Consider the following 20,433-nt stretch of genomic DNA (forward strand, 5'->3'; position numbering starts at 1 on the left):
GTCATTATCTTCAGACTCTGTGGTTGTCACCGAGTTCATCAGGACATTCAGTAGGAAGTTGATACAAGTAGAATTGATGTTTTTCACTTCTCTGACTTCCAAGTTAATCTCAAACTGCTGAATTTATTATTGTTTTATATTCTGCACAATACATGTTTAAATCTGGATTCTGAAAATCCCCTAAATTTTTTAATTAAAGAAATTTTCTTTTTTAAAAAATACATATTTTATTGCACTTTAGGTCCTGGGGTGCATGTACAGAACATGCAGGATTATTGCATAGGTACACACATGGCAATGTGGTTTGCTGCATCCATCCCCCACCCCTCCCCGTCACCTATATCTGGCATTTCTCCTCATATTATCCCTCCCCAGCTTCCCTATCCCCCACTGTCCCTCTCCTATTCCCTCCCAACAGACCCCCGTGTGTGATGCTCCCCTCGCTGTGTTCATGTGTTCTCATTGTTCAACACCTGCCTATGAGTGAGAACATGAGGTGTTTGATTTTCTGTTCTTGTGTCAGTTTGCTGAGAATGATGGTTACCAGGTTCATCCATGTCCCCATAAAGGACATGAACTCGTTTTTTATGACTGCATAGTATTCCATGGTGTATATGTGCCACATTTTTCTTGTTCAGTCTATCATCAATGGGCATTTGGGCTGGCTCCAGGTCTTTGCTGTTGTAAACAGTGCTGCAGTGAACATACATGTGCATGTGTCTTTATAATACAGTAATGTGTAATCCTTTGGATATATACCCAGTAATGGGATTGCTGGGTCAAATGGAATTTCTATTTCTAGGTCCTTGAGGAATTGCCACACTGTCTTCCACAATGGTTGAACTAATTTACACTCCCACCAACAGTGTAAAAATGTTCCTATTTCTCCATATCCTCTCCAGCATCTGTTGTCTCCAGATTTTTTAATGAACGCCATTCTAACTGATGTGAGATGGTATCTCAATGTTGTTTTGATTTGCATTTCTCTAATGACCAGTGATGATGAGCATTTTTTCATGTTTGTTGGCCTCCTATGTGTCTTTTCATGTCCTTTGCCCACTTTTGAATGGGTTTGTTTTTTTCTTGTAAATCTGCTTTAGTTTTTTATAGATTCTGGATATTAACCCTTTGTCAGACTTTTGGTGCCTATATTACTATTTCTTGTGACATATCACTGTCAAATTTAACTTCCAGGGGAATTTAACCTGACTTTGTAGAATTAATGGATTTTTGTCATGATCATTTCAGCCATATTGCATTGTCACTTTTGTGACAGTCGTCATTCACTTTTAACAACATAATAAGGATTGTGTGTAAGCCTTCAATCCTTACTTGAAGCTTTAAACTAACATATCTGTCATAAGAAAATATACGTATTTATGATAGTTTTTTTCTCATCACATTGATATTCAAGGAGTCTTAGTATTGAGAGAAACAGATTTTTCATTTCCAGAAAAAAAAAATGCATATTTATGTAGGCTGTTATTTCAGGGGATAAGTGCTCCATACTTTGTCAAACCTAAGATGCCAAAAATGGTAAGACGTATTACAGAAAATCACAACCAGCTATAACTGTAAGATACATATCATTGGTCAAGGAATACCCCTCACACAACATGCAAACACTAACTCAAAATGGGTCAAAGAGCTACAACTATATAACTCTCAGAAGAAAACATAATGTAAACCTTTGTAGCCTTAGATTAATCAGTGATTTTTGACGTACTAAATGTAAAAACACAAGCAACAAAAGAAAAAGGCCAGGCACAGTGGCTCACACCTATAATCCTGGCACTTTGGGAGGCTGAGACAGGTGAATTACTTGAGGTCAGGAGTTAGATTTCAACCAGGCCAGCATGGGGAAAACCCTTCTCTACTGAAAATACAAAAATTAACTGGGCATGGTGGCTGGTGCCTGTAATTCCAGCTACTTGGGAGGCTGAGGCCAGATAATCGCTTGCAACTTGGAAGTGGAGGTTGCAGTGAGCCAAGACCGCACCATTCCACTCCAGCCTGGGCAACAAGAGCAAAACTCTGTCTCAAGAAAAAAAAAAAACAGATTGGGTTTTATGAAAATTGAAAAGTTTTGTGCATGAAAGGACACTGTCAAGAGAGTAAAAAGACAACCCACAAAACAGAAAATATCTGGGGATTATATATTTGATAAGGAACTTAAGTCCAGAATATGTAACAGGCTCTTACAACTCATTAAAATGCAACCTCATTAAAAGATAGTCAAAAGTTTATAAGTTTTCGGAACATTTTTCAAAGAATGTATAACACAGTAAGCACATGAAAACATAGCTCGACACAATTAGCCGTCAAATTAAAACCACAAGAAGTGCAAATTAAAACCACACGATACCATGTTATACCTACTAGGATGGCTAAAGTCAAAAAGACAATAGTGAATGTTGATATGGATCGTAAAGTGATGCAGCTGCTTTGGAACAAATAGTTTGGCATTCCTCAAGAGGTAAAATTTATGTACAGTTACCATGTGCTCCAGCAATTCCATTGGTCGGTATATACATAGAATTGAAAATATGTTCACACAGAAATATGTACATGAATGTTCATAGCATTATTTATAATACCCAAAAAGTGGGAAGAAATGCTCATCAGCTGAGGAATGGACGGACAAAACATGGTATATCCATACAATGTAAAATTATTTGACTACAAAAATGAAGTACTGATACTGATACATGCAACATAGATGAATCTTGAAAACATGTTAAGTTGAAAAAGCCAGAAGCAAGAGGCAACATATTTTATGTAAGAAACACGCAAATCCACGGAGACACATAGATTTGTCATGGCCAGGAGTTAAGAAAAAAGGAATAAGAAGTGATTACTAATAGACATGAGGCTTATTTGGGGGGGATGATGAAAATGTTCTAAACTTAGTGTTGATGGATATACAACTATGTAAATAGACCAAAAACCACTGGATTACACACAAAAAGGTGAGTTTTATAGTATGTGAATTATATCTCAGTAAAACTTAATTTAAAAAAATACCTCCTAAATTGAGAGATGTTAGATTATGAAGAGTTTGTGTCTTAGAAACATCATGCTATGATCTTTACTTAGTCTTTCCGGTAAAAATATTCAGGTTCACCCAATTTCTTGCTGCCTTGAGATGTTTTCAAAATGTAACAACACAGCTCATTTCTTTTCCTTACACTTTTACTTGCCATTAGATAAAGTGAAATCATGGAACCAAACACCACCTGTTAAAAAAAATACACTTGTCTTCCAAAAAAAAAAAAAAAAAAAAAGACAACTCATATTCTAAAAGATCTACCTAATATTTTTTTTTCGGTTTCACTTTTTTTTTTTTTTTTTGAGACAGGGTCTCACTCCATTGCCCAGGCTGCCAGGCCAGAGTGCAGCAGAGTGATCAGTGTCACTGCCCCTTCAATTTCCAAGGCTCAAACCATCCTCCCACCTCAGCCAGGCTGCTCTTGAACTCCTGGGCTCAAGCAAACTGCCTGCCTCAGCTTCCCAAAGTGCTGGGATTACAAATGTGAGCCTCCTCATGTGGCTCTTTTTTTTTCTCTTAGGATGAAAGCATAGAATGCTTTTCTAAAAGTCTTTAAAATCTCCTTTTTTTTTTTTTTGGAGACAGAGTCTTGCTCTGTCGCCCAGGCTGGAGTGCAGTGGTGTGATCTCAGCTTACTGCAACCTCTGCTGCCCAGATTCAAGCAATTCCCCTGCCTCAGCCTCCTGAGCAGCTGGGACTACAGGCGCATGTCACCATGCCTGGCTAATTTTTTGTATTTTTAGTAGAGACAGGGTTTCACCATGTTAGCCAGGATGGTCTCAATCTCCTGACCTTGTGATCCGCCTGCCTTGGCCTCCCAAAGTGCTGGGATTACAGACCTGAGCCACTGCGCCTGGCCAAAATCTACTTTAAAAAAAAAAAAGTATTTTCATAGCTGGAAATTATTTTGTAATCAATATGAAAAATAAAAAAGGACTATTGTAAAAATTTAAAACATGGAAAGTGTAAAGAAAAGCCACTGATAATCCTATTACCCGGAGATTAACAATGTAAGTATTTGGAGGTACGGTCATGCGTTGCCTAACTACAGGGATATGTTCTGAGAAATGTATCATGAGGCAACTTTGTTGTGTGAACATTATAAACCTAGAAAGTACAGCCTATGACACACCTTGGCTATGTGATATACCCATTGCTGCTACACTACAAACCTGAACAGCATGGGATTGCACTGAATACTGTAGACAGTTGTAACTCAGTGGTCACTACTTGTGTATCTAAACAGAGATGGTATAGTCAAAATGCAATATAAAAGATTAAAAATGGCGTACCAGCATAGGGCATTTACCAAGAATTGGAGCATGCAGGATTAGAAGTTGCTCTGGCTGAGTGAGTGAGTGAGTGATGAACGAATGGGAAGACCTGGGACATTACACTACTGGAGCCTTTATAAACACTGTGCACTTAGGCTACACTACATTTATAGAAATAACATAAGCTAAGTAACCTTAGCTTACTGTAACTTTTACCTTATAAACTTTAATTTTTTAACTTTTTGACTTCTATAAAAACACTTTCCTTAAAACACACACACATTGTACAGCTTACAAAAACATTTCCTTTCTCTGTATTCTTATTCTCTCAACTTTTTTCTACTTAAAACTTTTACTTTTTAAGCTTTTGTATTAAAACCTGAGATACAAACATACACATTAGCCTAGGCCTACAAAGGGGCAGGATCATCAATATTACTGTCTTCCACCTCCACATCTTGTCCCACTGAAAGGTCTTCATAACACACTGGAGCTGTCATCTCCTATGGTAACAATGCCTTCTTCTAGAATCCCTCCTGAAGAACCTGCCCGAGGCTGTTTTACAGTTAACCTGTTATATAGTAGGAGTATATTCTAAAATAACTATAAAAGTTACAATAACATAGTTGCTTATTTTCAAATATGTACTGTACTAATTACATGTGCCACACTTTTATATCACAGTGCAGTGGGCTTATGTACACTAGCATCACCACAAATACATGAGCAATGCACCATGCTAAGACGTTACAATGGCTACCACATTACTAGACAATAGCAGTTTTTCAGCTCCATCAGGATCTTATGGGCCCACCGTCATATATGCAGTTAATTATTGAGTGAGGCATTGTTATGTGGTGCATGACTGTTTATCTTTCTAAACTTAAAAGAGGAATTTTAGATTGTATGCCTGGAACAGGAATGTGTCTGAGGCTTGCAAAATGAGGCCATGCTTCCTTCATATGGCTGTGGAGCTGTAAGCCTGAACCAACTGTTTTCAAGCTGTTGTGCCACCCAGAACACCCACTGCTAATTGTGGGACATTGGAGTACCCAAATGGACTGTTCTTAAGCATTACTTCCTTCTGTCCTCTTAACAGGTCCTAGTTAAAAAAAAATACCAAGGTTATTCTTGTTAGTTAAAAGAAGTATAATCAATTCTTTCTTGCCTAATTTCAGGTTCGAACTTGAGCTTAAAACAGAATTTCCTGAGGTTTGCTTAAAATGTGGATTCCTTAACTGCATCTATAGAGGCTGATGTTATAGTTTTCCAGGTTTCTCCATGAATTTCCACTTTGGACAGACAACCTAGATGGTGTGCAGGTGATCCATATTCTATAACTTTGATAAATAATTCTTCAGCTAAATGATTATATTGACTGTATGCTTCCGCTGTGCAAGTTACTAAATCCCCATTGTGCTCATTGGTTTTGGCACATCCAGTGTGGTTTCCTGGGAACTTGAGGCATGTGGCCCCACGTGGAGATGGGAATGAATGGCTTAGCCAATCAAGAGCACTTCCTGCCTTATGAGTCTAGTTGCCATTTTCTCTTAGGTAAATAGATCTGACTCTCTTAACTCCTTTGCCTCTTCTAAACTTGCATTTCCTATCCTTGGCCATTGGTTTTTTAGTTCACGCCTTTAACTGTTTTCACTCTACAGGAAAACAACTTCGAGAGATTTTGAAGCTAGTTTGAAAGAGTTCAGGGTTAAGGATGAGATTTTTTGTACATGGCGTGGGAAGCTTGCTGATTTCTCAAAATTGTCATTAACCTGATGGAAACTTGCTGTGGGTAAGCAAACTGGGTGTCAGAGCATATTTCACAGGTTTTGGGTTCCTATCATCTATTGATATAATAAAACTGGGAAAGGAAACTTTTTTTAATTTCAGAGTTTGATTTCTGCATACATTCTGGAAATGTTCAGCTGTTGTTTTTTTTTTTTTTTTTTTTCATTAAGTTCAAGTATTTCCTTATCTATAAAATAGAGGTGATGACAGTGTTCCTACCCTTAGAGATGTTGTGAAATCAAAATAATACAGGCAGTGTGATATATAATAAGTGCTCCCAAATGATAATTTCTCTTTAAATCTTGAGTCTCAGAAATTATCTGTAAAAAAGTCATATAATCTTATAACTCTGAGAAATAATCTACTATATCCCAAATTTGTTTGACCACAGACTTTCTCTTCTCTCCCCATATAAGGTATTTTGAATTCTTGGGGAATGCTAAAATTGATGGAATTTAGCTATTGTGGAACTATTGCCATACATTCTCAATATTTATTTTAAAAGAAAACAGATAAACATGAACCTAATGTTATTGCTACTCATGTGGTTCTAAACCCTAGTCTTTAAAGAAAAATACCGTTACTGCTTATGCACAACTCTGTATCTCAGCTTCTATGACTTAAAATAGTTGAATATGATATTGCTGATGACTATGGAATAACTTTTCATAAAATAAATTATGAAAAGAAAGACATAGCAAATATACTTGTGACTACATATTTGAAAACACAGTATAAGACTACTGACAATTAATGCACAACCCTTTCAGTTGGTAGATGTTTCTCAGTTTTAAATATATTTACTTTATAATCTCAAAGTCTTATTCTGTTATTAGAATTAGTTTATGCAGGATGGATCCAAGATGGCCAATTAGGAGCAGCTCAGGATTGCAGCTCCCAGCGAAAGCGCAGAGGGTGAGTGGATGCCACATTTCCAGATGGATTTTTATTGCCCACAGACCAGGAGATTCCCAGGCGGAGGAGCCCCACAGGTCACCAGCATGGCTATTTTGGCCAGTGCAGCTGTTTTGGCCGGCATGGCTGTTGTGGCGCTACGGTTCTCCACACAAAATACATGGTTCCAGGCACCGTTTTAGCTGGTGATTGGAGCTCCTGGGAGACAGAGTCTCCCATTCAACTGATAAAAAAGGGGACTGAAACAGGGAGCCAGGCCAGGAGATTCCCAGGCAAAAAAGTGCCACGAATCTCAGCACGGCTGTTTCAGCCTGTGCAGTGGGTCACCGCACAGGGAATCATACAGATCCTGGCGCCTTTTCAACAGGTGACTGGAACATTTGGGAGACAGAGCTGCCCATTCAACTGAAAAGAAAAAGGGGTCTGAGGCAGGGAGCCAGGTGATCAGACTCGGCTGGTCCCACCCCCACAAAAAAACAGCAAACTGAAACGCTCTGGATTGAGAGTTTCACAGCAAGCACAGCTGAACCTGGGATGGTCCAGCTCTGTGGGGCAGGGGCATCCGCCATTACTGAAGCAGTCCACCACTACAGAGAGAGTCCGCCATTATAGAGGTGGGCCGCCATTGCCGAGGCAGTTCTAACTATACCCCTATAAACAGGACTGCAGGGAAGTTCACACGGCAGCTGGGTGGAGCCCACAGCAGCTCAGCAAAGCCTCTGCAGGCAGACGGTGACTAGGCTGCCTCCTCGCCGGGCAAGGCAGGGCAGTCCTGAAAAAAGGCAGCCACAGAACAGAAACTCATAAAGCCCTAACTCCCTGGGACAGAGCACCTGGGTTGGGTGAAAAATAGGGGGTTTTATGAGTTCTGCTGCAGCAGACTTAAACATACCTGCCCAGCAGCTCTGAATGAGCAATGAAGCTCAAAGCTCAGCACTTGAGCTCCTATACAGGACAGACTGTCTCCTCAAGCAGCTCCCTGACCCCCGTATATCCAAAGAGTCACCTCCTAAAGGAGAGCTCAGACTGACATCTGGTGGGTATCCTTCTGGGACAAAGATAACAGAAGAAGAAACTGGCAGCAACCCTTACTGTTCTGCAGCTGCTGGACGTGATCCCCAGGCAAGCAGGGCCTGGAGTGGACCTCAGCAGTCCTACAGCAGAGGGGCCTAAATGTTAGATGGAAAACTAAGAAACAGAAAGAAATAACTTCATCATCAACAAACTGGACATCCACTCAGAGACCCAATCTGAAAATCAACAACTACAAAAATGACAGGTGGATAAATTGACAAAGATGGGAGGAAACCAGAGCAAAAAGGATGAAAACACCCAAAACCAGAGTGCCTCGCTTCCTATAAGGGATCACAACTCCTCACCAGCAAGGGAACAAGGTTGGATGGAGAATGAGTGTGATGAATTGACAGAAATAGGCTTCAGAAGGTGGGTAATAAGAAACTTCTCTGAGCTAAAAGAACATGTTCTAACCCAATGAAAAGAAACTAAGAATCTTGAAAAAAGGTTTGACGAAATGCTAATGAGAATAAACAACTTAGGAATATAAGTGAATTGATGGAGCTGGAAAACACAACACAAGAACTTTGCAAAGCATACACAAATTTCAAAAGCCCAATTGACCAAGCAGAAGAAAGGATATCAGAGGTCAAAGATCAACTCAATGAAATAAAATAGAAGGCAAGATTAGAGAAAAAAAGGGTAAAACGGAATGAACAAAGTATCCAAGAAATATGGGACTATGTGAAAAGACCCAATCTATGTTTGATAGGTGTACCTGAATATGATGGAGAGAATGAATCCAAACTGTAAAATACTCTTCAGGATATTATCCAGGAAAACTTCCCCAACCTAGCAAGGCAGGCCAATATTCAAGTCCAGGAAATACAGAGAACACAACAAAGATATTCCTCAAGAAGAGCAACCCCAAGGCACATAATCATCAGATTCACCAGGGTTGAAATGAAGGAGAAAATGCTAAGGGCAGCCAGAGAGAAAGGTCAGGTTACCCACAAAGGGAAGCCCATCAGACTCACAGCAGATCTCTCAGCAGAAACCCTACATGCCAGAAGAGAGTGGGGGCCAATATTCAACATCCTTAAAGAAAAGAACTTTCAACCCAGAATGTCATATCCAGCCAAACTAAGCTTCATAAGTGAAGGAAAAATAAAATCCTTTACAAACAAGCAATTACTCAGAGATTTCATCACCACCAGGCCTGCTTTACAAGAGCTCCTGAAAGAAGCACTAAACATAGAAAGGAACGACCAGTACCAGCCACTCCAAAAACATACCAAATGATAAAGAGCATCGACACAATGAAGAAACTGCATCAACTAACGGGCAAAACAGCCAGCTAGCATCAAAATGGCAGTATCAAATTCACACATAACAATATTAACCCTAAATGTAAAAGGGCTAAACGCCCTAATCAAAAGACACAGACTGGCAAGTTGGATAAAAAGCCAAAACCCATCAGTGTGCTGTATCCAGAAAACCCAATCACATGCAAGGATACATAAAGGCTCAAAATAAAGGGATGGAGGAAGATTTACCAAGCAAATGGAAAGCAAAATAAAGCAGCAGTTGGAATTCTCGTCTCTGATAAAATAGACTTTAAACCAACAAAGATCAAAAGAGACAAAGACGGACATTACATAATGGTAAAGGGATCAATGCAACAAGAAGAGCTAATGATCCTAAATACATACACACCCAATATAGGAGCATCCAGATACATAAAGCGAGTTATTAATGACTTACAAAGAGACTTAGACTCCCACACAATAATAGTGGGAGACTTTAACACCCCATTGTCAATATTAGACAGATCAACAAGACAGAAAATTAACAAGGATATCCAGGACTTGAACTCAGACCTGGACCAAGCAAACCTAATAGACATTTACAGAACTATCCACCCCAAATCCACAGAATATACATTCTTCTCAGCACCACATCATACCTACTCTAAAACTGGCCACATAATTGGAAGTAAATCACTCCTCAGCAAATGCAAAAGAATGGAAATCATAACAGTCTCTCAGACCACAGTGCAGTCAAGTTAGAACTCAGAATTCAGAAACTAACCCAGAACCGCACAGCTTCACGGAAACTGAACAACTGGCTCTTGAATGTTGACTGGATAAACAATGAAATGAGGCAGAAATAAAGATGTTCTTTGAAACCAAGGAGAATGAAGACACAGCATACCAGAATCTCTGGGACATATTTAAAGCAGTCTCTAGAGGAAAATATATAGCAATAAATGCCCACATGAGAAGCAAGGAAAGATCTAAAATTGACACCCTATCATAAAAATTGAAAGAGCTAGAGGATCAAGATCAAAAAAACTCAAAACTAGCAGAAGAGAAGAAATAACTAAGATCAGAGCAGAGCTGAAGGATATAGAGACACAAAAAAACCTTCAAAAAATAATAAATCCAGGAGATGCTTTTTCGAAAAGATCAACAAAATAGACAGAACACTAGCCAGATTAATAAAAAAGAAAAGAGAGAATAATCAAATAGATGGAATAAAAAACGATAAAGGGGATATCACCACAGATTCCACAGAAATACAAACCATCATCAAAGATTATTACAAATAGCTCTATGCACATAAACTAGTAAACCTGGAAGAAATGGATAAATTCCTGGACACTTGCATCCTCTCAAGCCTAAACCAGGAAGAAGTCGAAACCCTGAATAGACCAATAACAAGATCCGATGTTGAGGCAGCAATTAAGAGCCTACCACCCAAAAAAAAGCCCAGGCCCAGATGGGTTCACAACTGAATTCTGCCAGACATACAAAGAGGAGCTGGTACCATTCCTTCTAAAACTATTCCAAACAATCCAAAAAGAGGGAATCCTTCCCAAATCATTTTATGAGACCAATATTATCCTGATACCAAAACCCGACAGAGACTCAGCAAGAAAAGAAAACTTCAGGCCAATATCCATAATGAACATAGATGCAAAAATAATAAAATACTGGCAAACCAACTGCAACAGCACATCAAAAAGCTTATCCACCATGATCAAGTAGGCTTCATCTGGGGGATGCAAGCCTGGTTCAACATACGCAAATCTTATAAACATAATTCACCACATAAAGAGAACCAAAGACAAAAGCCACATGATTATCTCAATTGATGCAGAGAAGGCCTTTGACAAAATTCAGCAGCCCTTCATGCTAAAAACCCTCAACAAACTAGGTATTGGTGGACTGTATCTCAAAATCAAAGCTATTTATGACAAACCAACAGCTAATGTCATACTGAATGGGCAAAAACTGGAAGCATTCTCTTTGAAATCTGGCACTAGACAAGGATGCCCTCTCTCACCACTCCTATTCAATAAAATATTGGAAGTTCTAGCCAGAGCAATCAGGCAAGAAAAAGAAATAAAAGGTATTCAAATAGGAAAGGAGGAAGTCCAATTGTTTCTATTTGCAGATGACATGATTGTATATTTAGAAGACCCCATCGTCTCAGTCCAGAGTCTCCTGAAACCAATAAGCAACTTCAGCAAAGTCCCAGGATACAAAATCAATGTGCAAAAATCATAAGCATTCCTATACACCAATAATAGACTTAAAGAGAGCCAAATCAAGAACAAACTGCCATTCAAAATTGCTACAAAGAGAATAAAATACCTAGGAATACAACTAACAAGGAACATAAAGGACATCTTCAAGGAGAACTACAAACCACTGCTCAATGAAATAAGAGAGGACACAAACAGATGGAGAAACATTCCATGCTCATGGTTAGGAAGAATCAATATCATGAAAATGGCCATACTGCCCAAAGTAATTTACAGATTCAATGTTATCCCCATCAAGCTACCAATGACCTTCTTCACAGAACTGGAAAAAACCACCTTCAACTTCATATGGAACCAAAAGAGAGCCCATATAGCCAAGTCAATTCTAAGCAAGAAGAGCAAAGCTGGAGGCATCACACTACCGGACTTCAAAGTATACTACAAGGCTACAATAATCAAAACAGCATGGTACTGGTACCAAAACAGAGATATAGAGCAATGGAACAGAACAGAGGCCTTGGAGGCAATGCCACACATATACAACCATCCGATCTTTGACAAACCTGACAAAAACAAGCAATGGGGAAAGGATTCCCTGTTTAATAAATGGTGTTGGGAAAACTGGCTATCCATGTGCAGAAAGTAGAAACTGGACCCCTTCCTGACACCTTACACTAAAATTAACTCCAGATGGATTAAGGACTTAAACATAAGCCCTAACACCATAAAAACCCAAGAAGAAAATCTAGGCAAAAACATTCAGGACATAGGTGTAGGCAAGGATTTCATGACCAAAACACCAAAAGCATTGGCAACAAAAGCCAAAATAGACAAATGGGGCCTAATGAAATTCCACAGCTTCTGCACAGGAAAAGAAACAGTCATTAGAGTGAATCGGCAACCAACAGAATGGGAAAAAATTTTTGCAGTCTACCCATCTGACAAAGGGCTGATATCCAGAATCTACAAAGAACTAAAACAGATTTGCAAGAAAAAAACAAGCCCATTCAAAAGTGGGTGAAGGATATGAACAGACACTTTACAAAAGAAGACATAAATGTGGAACAAACATGAAAAAATGCTCAGCATCACTGGTCATTAGAGAAATGCAAATCAAAACTACATTGAAATACCATCTCACGCCTGTTAGAATGGCGATCATTAAAAAATCTGGAGACAACAGATGTTGGAGAGGATGTGGAGAAATAGGAACACTTTTACATCATTGGTGGGAGTGTAAATTAGTTCAACCACTGTGGAAGACAGTGTGGCAATTCCTCAAGGACCTAGAAATAGAAATTCCATTTGACCCAGCAATCCCATTACTAGGTATATATCCAAAGGTTTATAAATCGTTCTACTATAAGGATACATGCACACAAATGTTCATTACAGCACTGTTTACAATAGCAAAGACCTGGAACCAACCCAAATGCCCATCGGTGATAGACTGGACAAGGAAAATGTGGCACATATACACCATGGAATACTATGCAGCCATCAAAAACGATGAGTTCATGTCCTTTGTGGGGACATGGATGAACCTGGAAGCCATCATTCTCAGCAAACTGACACAAGATCAGAAAATCAAACACTGCATGTTCTCACTCATAGGTGAGTGTTGAACAGTGAGAACACGTGGACACAGGGAGGGGAGCATCACACACTGGGGTCTTTTGGGGGGGAAATAGGCGAGGGACATCAGGAGATGGTGAGTTGGGGAGAGATGACATGGGAGAAATGCCAGATATAGGTGATGGGGAGGAAGGCAGCACATCACATTGCCATGTGTGTACCTATGCAACAGTCTTGCATGTTCTTCACATGTACCCCAAAACCTAAAATGCAAAAAAAAAAAAAAAATCTATCAAAAACTCCCCCTCCAAAAAAAGAATTAGTTTATTCATTTGGAATTATTCACCTCTTGGATTGGATGGATGTCAAGCTGGATTATTAACCCAGGCTGTAGAGAAAAAACATCCGAAAGTTTTACCAGTTCTCTTGTTAGTTTATCGTATAAAGTAAGAATAAAAACTGATTTAAATTGCCATAATTTATGCTATGAAACCCAATAACTAGCCAAATTTTAAGTTCCTGTATTCTACCAACATTTTCATTAGATAAAACTCTTTATTTACCTGAACCAACTGATGGTAGTTAGATCTTTTAATGGATTTTATTCTCTACTTAACATTCATGAGTTTTTAGGATGAAAACTGCTTCAGAAAATGAAGATTTCGATGACTAGTTTAGTCTGAATCAACATGGCTGGAATCAGAAAACACAAAGCCAGCGTGGTCAATGGGAAGATCATTGACGTAAGTGTCAGTTTCTGTTAATTGTGTGCCTCTAATTAATTGTGTGATCTTGTGCAAGTTACTTAATCTCTGCCCATTTTCGACTCTGGTAAAATTGGACCAAATCAATGGTATGCAACTGTTATATATGTGCACAACACTTTTGAAAAAAATCAAATAAAATTTCATGGATTCCTAACATGCAAGTACAGAAAAGCAATATTGCAGCAATATTTAAGCTTTGTAAGCTTAAAGGGGTAAAATTATGTAATGAGAAAAAAATAATGTCTAGTGTTAGAGGAAATAGTTATGTTCTTATATCAGTCTCATCTGTTTTTTTGTGTGTGTATGTGTGTTTGTTGGAGAAAATGATTTGTAGGTCACCTGCAATCTTAATATTCTTTAGTCCAAGCAAGAAGCTTGAAAGAGAAGTAATAGAAAATGTTTCCAAAGTTGAATTACTTGCAATATCTAACAAGTATACCCATTCTCATTAATACTCATGTCAGGCAAAAATTACCTAATAGAGTAAGTGCAAAAATATCTATAGTATGATATCTTGGCACAGCATGTAAGTGTAGGTGGATAGACCTGAGCTGAATTCTTATTACAGGTCTGAATTTTTAGAAAGAAAAGAAGAAAATGAGATTTATGGAGAACTAATGTTGGTAGCGTCTTGTGTACAGCATATTCATTGAGTTCTAGCTCTATTCTCTAGGAGCCTGCTGTCTAAAAGTGGCCTGCTATCCAATCTATTACACATGCAATTTGTAATCCATTAATTTCAAGTTTATGATAATTCAAACAGTAGTGGCTATCTTTCAAACCCCCTTTTTTCATTCTAAATTGATGATAAAATATAGCAAAGGATAACTTCAAATATTTCAAAAAGACTGTTTGAACATGGTATAAATATAATTTATGTTAAACATATTAATTTAAAAGAAAATAAATATTTGTATATATATTACTATATATGTACATGTAATGGTGATGTACGTATTATATTATCCATTCTTTATTATAAATGTTAATATATTAGGGCAGTTTAACTTAATAGTTAAACTATTGTTTATTTAAATGCTCTGGAATACTTACCCTTTGCTAATGGGAGCTGCTCCTTGTCCTGAATGACACTTGCTCTATAAGCTCTCTTATGTGACCTCACTTTGCCTTCTCATGGGATTGACTGCTGCTACCCATTTTTTCTATGAAGCATACTGATGAATGCCCATGTCATGTCCATGCTCCCAACTGGTAATTTGCTACCTTCTCCTAACCTGCATACTTCTGCTCGTGCCAGTTGAGTTGTATGCTTACCAAGATTCAGGTATAGTTGCTCCCAAACTTACTATGTCAGTCATACTGTTAATATTAGGTAATTAAATGTCACATAATCTTATAAACATGAGTATCAAAGAGTTGTTTTGCTTATGAAAATTAAGCTGAATATTTTGAGAGGCTTTAAGTAAGTTGATTTTTAAAAAAAGGTTTCCGCTATGGGAAAGAAAACTGGAAAATGTTGGGAAGTGTATGGGCTTGGTGAAGTTTTTGCCCAGATTGTCCCTTGTGCCCTTTGGTGCTCACTCCACTTTTAAAAAGCTTAAATCAGAAATGATTCATTGAGGATGCGGTTCATTCAAGAAAGATCATCAAGAAGGACCACTTGGCTCCTTTGTAAACAGACCTATACTGAGAAGGCTTTGGCACACTGTCAAGATATTAGTACACAAATGTGCATTTGTGTTTAAGTTAAAATGAGGTGTTAAGGGTAAATGCAACATAAGTATGTATTTTTTTTTTTTTTTTTTTTTTTGAGACAGAGTTTCGCTCTTGTTACCCAGGCTGGAGTGCAATGGCGCGATCTCGGCTCACCGCAACCTCCGCCTCCCGGGTTCAGGCAATTCTCCTGCCTCAGCCTCCTGAGTAGCTGGGATTACAGGCACACGCCACCATGCCCAGCTAATTTTTTGTATTTTTAGTAGAGACGGGGTTTCACCATGCTGACCAGGATGGTCTTGATCTCTTGACCTCGTGATCCACCCGCCTCAGCCTCCCAAAGTGCTGGGATTACAGGCTTGAGCCACCGCGCCCGGCTAAGTATGTATTTTTTATAAGTTCCATGCTATAAATTATTTTCTATGAATGGAATAACTACCTTTCTTTCCTTCTTTTTTTTTTTTTTTCTGAGACAGGGTCTTCCTCTGTTACCCAGGCTACAGTACAGTGGGACGATCATGGCTCTCTGCAGCCTCAAACTCCTAAGCTTACATGATTCTCCCACCTCAGCCCCCTGAATACCTAGGTCTGTGAGTGCACACCACCATACCCAGCTAATTTTTTTTTTTTTTTTAAGAGATGGGGGTCTCACTTTGTTGTTCAGGCTCGTCTTGAACTGCTGGTCCCAAGGGATCCTCCTCTCAGCGTCCCAATATGCTAGGATTACAGGTGTGAGCCACTGATCCTGGCCTGAATAACTACCCTTCTAACTACATCAGATAAGAGACTATCTGCCATAGTCCACATTGGGCTTTTGTGCACCCAACCGCTGATCACAATGGTATTGTGACCAGTTTTCCCAAAGTAAGTTTGACATTTGGTTTGCTTTTATTTATTTCCTTCATTCATTCTATCAAAAAATATTTATCAGGCCCCCATTGTGCTCCAGGCACTACACCAGCCACTGGAGGAGACTTGCATGACTAAGGTAGTTATAATCGGCCCTAGATTAAATTTGCAGCTTGGGAAGAATAAAATGAGTCACCATGCTACAGAGTACACAGAAGAAATACCTGACCTGTATTTGGAGAGTGAGAGAAGGCTTTTTTGTTCTTCTTTTTTGTTGTTCTTTTTGGTTTTGTGAGGTTTTCACAGTTTAAAAAAGCCTTCCTCACTCCTTGGTCTGAAACCGAATGAAAATTAGCTTTGACAAATGATTGGCTTGCAACTTATCCCTGTGAATTGTGGCCATGTTGATTTAATGAGCAGCTCCTATATGGAAGCCAGTGTTACACACACAGACAGACTCACCTGCCTTGCCACTGTTTCCCAGACTGCCTGTGGTAACCATGCTTCCAGGAAGCCCACGTAGTATGAATTAGATACACACTTAATATCGAATTAAATATTAGAAAGCTGTCATTGCTGCCATTACTAGGCATGCTGCTAGGTCCCCCAAAAGTTTTGATTGAATGCTGCACATTATCCATCAAAAGGGAAAGTGTGGAGGTTCCAGATTCTTCACCAAAGGGGAGTCACACCTTCCTTTGCTAGGCAAGCTGAGAAGGGATAATCAACTCTCACTGAACTGAGTGAGGTCTAGGCTCCTACCTCAGCCAGGGTCCTTCTCCTTGTGGGTCATGAACCATAATTCTTGTTCCCTAAGCATGGAGACCCTGCCAGAAACTTCACTCTCTTTTCAGTCTTTCCACTTAGCTTTTTGCTCTGTTAACCTCTTGGAGAGAAAACCAGGGTCAGTTTTCTGCCCCTCACCAGGATCTAGGCCTCTTAAATGTTCATCCTTGCCTTTTGAACCCTCCAAGGCTGTCTAGAGCTCTGATGATTTCTCTGCTTCCAGTAGTGGATTCTTACTCTACACCTAGAATCTGCAAATGTTCCAGGGTAAAAGAAGTTGCAGATCAACAGCTCACCTCTCTGTGATTCTGCCCTCTTCAAACTGTGGCCTTGAAAGCCACCTTTGCATCAGCAGTTCTCTTAGGTCTTTTGACAGTTTTCGATTTCATTTTATTTTATGTGGCCTTTCTAGTTATTTTTGGTGGGAACATCAGTCTGCTGCCTGACATCCTATTCAGGGGCAAAAGTCGTAAGCCTGTATTTGAAACTATAGGGCAGGAGCTGTGTTCAAGCATGTAGCTTTTCAGAAGTCTAAAGGACTTTATCCAGTTTCCATTTCAGGTCTCTAAAGAGGTCTTCTCTGCTCAGAAAGTTAATGTTCCTCAAGATTTGACAAATGCGTGTCAAAATTCATGTTGCTTCTGCTTTTAATATCATATGGTGAGATTTTTTTACAAACACATTAAAGCATAGCACTTAGTGATTCCAAGTGTTAAGCAATTATTTGTTAAATCAGCTTTATTTTAATAAGGCTTATAGACTCACTTGGAGTTGACCGGGATTGATTTTGTGCTGCTTTCTGGAGGCTCCATTGTGCATGGAAATGGAGAGATGGTCTGGACTTTGGTGGTGCAGGCACCCAGAGAGACGCTCTGTTTCACTCTGAGAAGCTACAGTCCATGAGTCTGGTCACCACTGCATAAAGAGCCAGTGGACCCAACTGTGGAAAATATCAAGGTCCCAAATATCTGACTGTCCAGAAGCGTCTTACTCTCCTTAGGTAGCACACAACAATCAGCCTTTTTCTGAGGCCATGGCATGCCACAGATTGATCATAGAGAATAGTTGGTCCCAGATCAAAGTCCATATAGAATTGAGGATGTGTAAAGGGTGTCTGACTGGCTTACTCCTTGGCTTAAAGCCACTTTAATCTAGGACCTTGAGGAAGCCAGAATGCATGTCGATTACATTAAGGAAAGAAGAGAAATCCTTATGGAAACAGTACCACTTCCATATCCATAGGGCTCCACTTCCCGCCCTCCACCTTGCTGTTACCTATCAGTCATCTGAAAGGAAGATCCCACAGAGCTGACAGAGTCCTTTAGAGAGAAGATCCTCGTCTTCTCTCTGTAGGTTACTTGTCTATTTAAGAAGAAAACCTCTTGTTACCCGCTGGGAGCATCTTGATGTTAGAAACCATGCCACTATTTTTAGTGCGTGTCCTTGTGCTTCTGCACAATGAGTCAGGATTCTCGTTTTAAAAATACTTGGCATTCCTCAGAAGAAAGATAAACACATTTAATGTTCTCAGTTGCTACTATTCTAATCGCAAAGTCAAGAGTTGCTTCTTTTCTTAACTGCCTTCAGTGCCGCAGAACTATCTGGGCCTCTTCCTCTCCCCTCCTTGTGTGATCACTCCTTTCAAAAGCAACAGCCAAAGCAGATGCAGGGGGGAGATGCATTGGTGCTCATAAATTCAAGGAGCTAAAGTGGCAACAGCTGTGGCAGTTTCAGGATTTCAGCAGGTAATCAAGTAACTCAGTGCAAAAGCGGGATTTGACAATTCTACAGGGGACTGGGACAGAGGGCAGCGAGAACTTGAGCTTCAAGGGGAATCTTCACTAGCTATCAACAAGAAATGTAAATGCTGTGACTTTACCCAGTTAAGTAGAGCATATTTTCCTGCTTTCAGCTCTAATCCCTGAGCAGCAGGAATACCCTTTCTCATCTCACAACATCTGACTGTCTCAGATATATTTATTCTGTGTTATATACTGCAGTTCACCTGTATATTTTGGGGTTATCACTGGCTGAATTACATCGTTAGATAGACTTACGAAAAGATGGGCATTTTTAGGGAGGAGTATTGTGCCAATTTAGGTGAGGCTTATGGACAGTGTTTCATGTTCCCAAGTCTAGAGGATGGTGATTCTCAAATTCTCTGTAAAGTATAACTAGGCCTGTTTCTCATCTTGGAAGATTAGAACAGCAGCTAGAGGCCAGGTAGGCATTCAAGGCAAGGAAAGGGAAAGGGATACTGTGCCTTGTTCTCTTTCATTGCTAGATATAATTATGAAAGCTGAAACTAGGACAAAGGCAAGTTGTAAGTGTTAGCTTAGTGGCTAAGAGCACAGACTCAAGCCAGTCTACCTAGGTTCAGATCCCAGCCACTTACAGGCTTTGTGACCTTGGACAAGTTTCTTTACTGTTTACAGTCTCAGTTTCTGCATCTGTATAGCAGTGCTAGTAATACCCACTGCAAATGATTTTATGAGAACTAATTTATGCACTGAACTAATTTATTCAAAGTACTTAGAATAATGCCTAGCGGTGGTAAGCACTCGGTAAATGTTAACTTTTATATAGAGCACGGATCTCTTCAACAACAAGCACATGTGCAACAGTCAGAACACCACAAAATAGCACCATAAAGACGGTAATAATATCCCTTTGATTTTTTAACATGTCTTTGTATTAATTAAAATTCTGACAGCTGCAAATTTAGAAATCCAATTTCTGAACTAGCCTAAGGGGACACACAAGGAATGTATTGCCTCTTGGGACTGGGAAGTTCTGATTTCAGGAACAGCTGAATCCAAGGGCTCAGGCTCTGTCCCTATCACTGTCGCTGTCTCTCGCCGTATGTCTCTTGACCATGCTCACATAATTATTCCTGCAGTCTTTCACATGACAGGAAAGGTGGCCACCACCAACCCTTTGTTTATACCCTCTGTATTAGTCTGTTGTTACACTGCTATAAAGACATACCTGAGACTGGGTAATTTATAAAGAAAAGAGGTTTAATTAGCTCACAGTTCTGCAGGATGTACAGACTTCTGCTTCTGGGGAGGCCTTAGGAAACTTATGGCATAAGGGGAAGGGAAATCAGGCATGGTCTTCATGTGCCCAGGGCAGGAGGAAGGCTGAGAGGGAGTTGCTACACACTTTCACACAACCAGATCGCAGGAGAAC

At 39.5% G+C, this 20,433-nt stretch overlaps 1 long non-coding RNA gene across 3 annotated transcripts in view; it reads left to right on the top strand.

The window, feature by feature from the left end:
- Window positions 1-16,211: 16,211 nt before the first annotated feature.
- The window catches only part of LOC116532072, a 106,903-nt gene continuing 102,681 nt past the window's right edge, over window positions 16,212-20,433 (top strand). For all 3 annotated transcript variants that reach the window (XR_004260697.1, XR_004260698.1, XR_004260699.1), the window contains exon 1: window positions 16,212-18,986. This is a non-coding gene — a long non-coding RNA (uncharacterized LOC116532072). The remainder of the gene's footprint in view (window positions 18,987-20,433) is intronic.

This window comes from Sapajus apella, unplaced genomic scaffold (assembly GCF_009761245.1).
Source record: "Sapajus apella isolate SASKATOON/1434 unplaced genomic scaffold, GSC_monkey_1.0 scaffold74, whole genome shotgun sequence".
NCBI lineage: Eukaryota > Metazoa > Chordata > Mammalia > Primates > Cebidae > Sapajus > Sapajus apella.